The sequence below is a fragment of the Chrysochloris asiatica genome, unplaced genomic scaffold (assembly GCF_000296735.1).
Source record: "Chrysochloris asiatica unplaced genomic scaffold, ChrAsi1.0 scaffold00119, whole genome shotgun sequence".
Classification (NCBI taxonomy): domain Eukaryota; kingdom Metazoa; phylum Chordata; class Mammalia; order Afrosoricida; family Chrysochloridae; genus Chrysochloris; species Chrysochloris asiatica.
Window position 1 is genome coordinate 2,859,851 of NW_006408637.1, and position 6,216 is coordinate 2,866,066.

Here is a 6,216-nt window from a genome sequence, read left to right on the forward strand (position 1 = left end):
TAATAATGGGAACATGGGTTTCTGACTGGTCAGTGAGCCCCTCCCAGGTCTGTCTTGAATAAACCTGTTCTTGTTGCTGAACTGCGCTCTGCATCTCCTTTCTCCTTTGACTCTAACATATGGTACCAAATGCCCAGATGGAAGTTAGGACTCTCTTGCAACTCTGGAAGGAAAGGATGGTGGCAGCTAATTTGGCCTTACTCCTGAAACCTGAGATTTCTTGGCAACCCGCTCCCCATCCATCTCTTTCTCCAGCGGACTACAAGAGATTGCAGATTCAGCCGGGAGGCTGTGAGGTTCTGACTAGGGCACATCCCAGTGAACTCTCAAATCTCCTGAGCCTATGTCTTTCTCCGACTGCTCATATGCGAGTAGTCTGCTTTTCTCCTGTCTGTCCTCTTCAATGGACTGCACGGATCACGGACCCATTCAAGAGGATTGCAAGGACAGGCTAGGGCGCCCCCTGGTGGTTCTCAAAACTCTTGTCTGTAAAATCCTTTTCCTGGACCGCTCACTTCAGAGTAGTTCGTCCTTTCTGCGGCTCCAGCTCTCAGAGGCCATTCTGCCCGATCTTTCCTCATCCAACACCAATCACAAATTCCTGGGTCTAGGTACGTCAGCCGCTGACACCTTCTCCTGAGGATCCCAGGAGACTCTGCTGATCCTCAGAGGATCACTTGGACTCCCCTGGAAGAGGATGTGGGGACACCCATAACCCGGGATGTCCTGTGAGAGGGTAGACACCACCTTCAGCAGTGACTCCTTGACCCACTCAAAATGGGAGCTGGAGTTTCGCAAGCCCAACCCACTATGGGCTGTCTTCTGAATAACCTAAAGAAATTACACCTAACAGAAATCAAACCGAGAAAAAAAAATTAGTTTATTTTTCCAATATAGCCTGACCACAATATAAACTGGATAGTGGCAGCCAGTGGCCGGGAACAGTACTTTCAACTTCCAAATTCTCAGAGACATTGACAACTTCTCTAAAGAAAAGGCAAAATGGCAGGAGGTTCCCTACATCCAAGCCTTTTTCTTCCTCTGCTCAGCTCACCAAATTCTCCATCTAAATGAAAGACCTTCTCAGAAACAATTTCCTCCTGAACCTCGCTTTGATCCTGCCTACATGCATCCTGCACCCATTGCACCAGCCTTTGCACTTCACCTTCCTCTACTCATTGTCCCTCCTGAAGATCCTCCTTCCTTTCCACCAGTCCCCCAATCCTGGGGTACAGCACAAACTATCCTCCCCTTTAGGGAAGTAGCCGGGGTCAATGGCCCCACCCTAGTACATGTTCCTTTTTCTATGTTCAATCTTTCTCAGATTGAAAAAGGTTTAGGATCCTTTTCTGAAAATCCAGTCAATTTCCACAAACAGTCCCTGCTGATGACCCATTCTTTTAGTTTAACTTGGCATGATATTTACATTATTTTCAATGCTACCTTGACCCCAGGCAAAGGGAATTCATATGGAAAGTAGCAGAAGCCCACTGCTGATTCCCTCAATGAGCAGCCCCCACCCATCACCCTGTAGCACCGGATGTTGTCCCTCTCCAAGAGCCTAATCAGAATTATCAACATGGATGTGAAGGCACCCAACAGAGGGATCACATTACTTGTTTTATGGGTGGAATGGATACAAATGGCCGTAAGGCTGTCAATTATGATAAATTACGAGAGGTCACCTAGGGCCTCTATGAAAATCCTGACCTTTTATTTTCCCACCTTTCACAGGCTATATAAAATATACCAACATGAACCTAGAATCAAGAGAAGGCCAAACTTTCCTTCGTTTTCAGTTTATTTTCTAGTCTGCACCTAACATTAGAAGGAAATTACAAACGTTAGAAGAAGGTCCTCAAACCTCATGAGACCTTCTAAAAACAGCCTTAAAACAAACGAGGGGAGAAACAGAGGAACCAAAAAGGAAAAACAACTCCACATTAATTATCAGACGCTAGCATCTGCCACTTCACACCCACCCCAGTCCAGGGCAAAAAACAGCACAACTGTTCCCAGAACGTGCTTTTTGGGGTGGGCAGGCCAGACACTGGGCAAAAGCATGCCCTAACCTGAGGCCACCGACTAAGCCAGACCCAATATGTTGTCAATGCGGCCACTGGAAGATAGACTGTCCCTATCAGGGATGCCTATCCAGGTCAGGTTCAGTCCAAACACCCATGAAAGACCTTTCCTCCTTATTAGCTCTCTCCTCAGAAGAGTGATGGTGCCCAGGATTCTCTGCCCCCCACAGCAAGTATGCCCTCAGAACCCATGGGAGGCAGGCAGAATGGTACCTAGTAAGACCATCTCTTTCCTACTGGATCCTGGGGCAAGTCTTTCAGTTCTAACAGAATGTAGCCGTCCACTCCTCTCTTCCTGAGTCTCAGTAACTGGAATGAAAGGCATATCTGCCACCAAACAAACAGCACCCACCCCTCCGTTGTTCCTTTGGAGATTTATCCTTCACTCATTCTTTTTTCATAATGCCCCAATGCCCTCTTCCTCTTTTAGGACATGACATTTTACACAAATTAGGAGCCATAATCCATTTTTAATTTCTAAAAGACAGTCATTCCTACCTTTTAACTAGCATAGACACCTGGCCCCTGTGTAAATCCCCTAAATTAATCCCATAATTCGGAACACTGACATCCTGTCATTTCCCATCACCACACCTCTAAAATGTCATTAAAGGGTCCTCTGTGTCAAATCACTATCACCCAACACCCCCTTAGTCCTGAGGGTCTCCATGGCCTCCAACCCATTATTTCCTGACTCCTTCCAGACATGACCTCCTACCCATTCTTCATACAACACTCCTATTCTCCCAGTACAAAAACCCAGCGGGACATAGATTCGTCCAAGACCTCTGTTGGATTAATCAAGCTGTATGTCCTACTTTTCCAGTAGTCCCTCCCAAACCCCTGCACTCTTCTGTCACGCATTCATCCCTCCACCACCCATTTTTCACTATTTGAACTTAAAGATGCTTTCAGGGATGGAATAAAGAAACTCCAAGCATGAGCCCAAAACTTGCTTGAGTGCAAACTCACCTCTTCTGGATTTCCCTCTTTTTTTTTTCCTGACTAGCACCCTTCCTCACTCTGCTTGTGCTTATAGCAACTGACTTATTTTTACTCCCTTGCTTGATCGACTTTTTCAAGTGTTTCCTTTCAGAAGGAATAGCAGTCAAATCCAGAGCAATGACCCAAGATCACATACCCACAGCTCTGCTTCTCCAGGACCTTTAAAACAACTCCCAACATCGCCCAGACTCAGCAAGAAGCAGCCAGAATAAGAACGACACCCCCATTCCTGACAAATCAACAGAAGGATGGAATGAGGGAGCCGAGTGCAGCTATTTTGAGCCCAACCGCCACAACTCTCTTAAATATCTATTTTCCTTAAGTTTAAATTTCCTGTTTCCACCAGTTAGTTAGCCCCTTCTAAATTCCACCCCTCAGGCAAGACCTCACAAAAGCCCAATTCTACCACAGCTAACCCCACCTAAGCCCCAACCCCTGGCTAGACCCCATAAAAGCCCCAAGTCTGTAAGAGAGAATGCTTCTGACCCTATCAGCAAGTGCCTCCCAGGTTTGTCTTGAATAAGCCTGTCCTTGCTGTTAAAAAATAATCATCATCAGAACATGGAATATATGATGTATGAATATAGGAAAATTGGAAGTTGCCACAAATGAAAATGGAATGTATAAAATCAACATCCTAGGTATTAGTGAGGTTAAATGAAATGGTATTGACCATATTGAATCCAACAATCATATGGTTTACTATACCGGTTATGACAAATTGAAGAGGAATGGCCTCTTATCCATCATCAAAAAGAACAATTCAGGATCTTTCTTGAAGGCTAAGATTGCCTGTGATAGCATAACATTCACACACCTATAAGGAAGACCAGTTAATATCACTACTATTCAAATGTATGCATCAAACACTAAAGCCAGTGCTGATACAATTGAAGAATTCTACCAACTTCATCAGGCAGAAAGTGATTGAACATGCAACCAAGATGAACTGATAATTACTGGTGATTGGAATGCAAAGACTGGAAATAAAGAAGAAGGATAATATTTGGGGGAAAAAAAGAGATCTTGGTGATAGAAATGATACGGGAGAATGCATGACAGAATTTTGCAAAACCAATGACTTATTCATTACAAATTCCTTTTTAAATAACACAAAAGATGACTATACACATGGACCTTACTAGATGGAATACAACGAAATCAAAACAACTACATCTGTGGGAAGAGAAGGTAGGAAAGCTCCATATCATCCGCCAAAACAAGGCCAGGGACAGACTGTGAACAATCAATTGCTCATGTGCCAGTTAAGGCTAAAGCTGAACAAAATTAAATCAAGTCCACACGAGTCAGAATATGATCTTCAACACATCCCACCTGAATTTAGAGTCATCTCAAAAACAGATTTGCTGTATTAGACACTAATAACTGAAGACCAGAAGAGTTTTTAGATGACCTGAAGAATATCATACATGGGGTAAGCAATAGTTCATTAAGAAGACAAGAAAGAAGGAAAAGATGAAAATGGATGTCAGAAGAGACTCTGAAACTTGCTCTCCAGTGTAGCAATGGTAAAGCAAATGGAAGAAACAAGTCAGTAAAAGAGCTGAACAGAAAAATACTAAGGGAAGCTCAAGAAAACAAATCAAGACAAAGTCAACATAATGAAATGTGCAAAGACCTAGAGCTAGAAAACCAAAAAGGAAGAACAAACTCAGAATTTTGCAAGCTGAAAGACCTGAAGGAAAAAATTCAAGCATCAACTTGAAACATTGAATGATTCTGTGGCAAAATGAAGTCCTGCTGTGGTGCTGTGAGGTAAACACTGGCCTTGAAGGTAGGTTTGAACCATAAGATTGGCAGTTGAAATCCACCAGCCACTCCTCTGAAACCTTATACAAGCTGGCTATGAGGTGGAACCAACTTGACAACACTTAAAAACATAGGCAAAATGTTGAATGATGCAGAAAGCATAAAAGAATATGGAAGAACTACACAGATTCACTGTACCAAAAAGATTTGGTTGATTTTCATCCATTTCAAGAGGTAGCATATGATCAAGAGCCAGTGGTACTGAAGTAAGACATTCAAGATGCACTGAAGGCATTAGGAAAGGACAAGGCTCTAGGAATTGAATGGAATACAGATTGAAATCTTTCAATAAATTGAACCAGCACTGGAGGCATTCACTCATCTATGCCAAGAAATTTGGAAGACAGCTATCTGGTCAACTGATTGGAAGAGATCTATATTTGTGCCCATTTTAAAGAGAGTGATCCAAAAGAATATGAAACCCATTAGACAATAATATTAATATCAAATGTAAGTTAAATTTTGCTAAAATTATTTCAAAAAAAAAGCCTGCATCAGTAAATTGATAGTGTTTAAGCCAGAAGTTCAAGCCGGATTCAGTTGAGGACATGGAACAAGGATATCACTGCTGCTGTTAGATGGATTTGGGTTGAAATAAGAGAATACCAGAAAGATGTTTACTTGTGCTTTATTGTCTATGCAAAGGCTTTTGACTGTGTGGATCATGACACATTATGTATAATATTGCAGAGAATGAATATTCTGAAACACTTAATTGTGCTCATGAGGAACCTGTACATAGATCAGGAGGCAGTTGTTCAAACAGAATAAGGGGACACTGAATGGTTTATAATCAGAAAAAGTGTATATCTGGGTTGTATACCTTGACAAATAATCTAAGAAGTTGAATTATATGAAGAGAATGTGGCATCAGGATTGGAGGAAGACCAATTGACAACCCGAGATATGCAGATATTACAAGTTTGCTTGCTGAAAGTGAAGAGGACTTAAACTATTGATGCACCTTGGTGTAAAGGAAACAAAAATCCTCACCAATGGACCAATAAATAACATCCTGATAAATGGAAAAAGACTGAAGTTGTCAGATACTTCATTTTGCTTGGATCCAACATCAACATTCATGGAAACAGCAGTCAAGAAACCAAATGACATACTGCATTGGGCAAATCTGCTGTATAAGACATATTTGTACCTCATTGAGGATTGCACCTCAATGTAAAGAAAACAAGAACCCAGGATAAGCAAAGCAATGCTTAAGAACAAGAATAAGGTTAGAGGCCTGTCACTCCCCGACTTTAAAATATACTACATGGCTACAGTGGTCAAAACAGCTTGG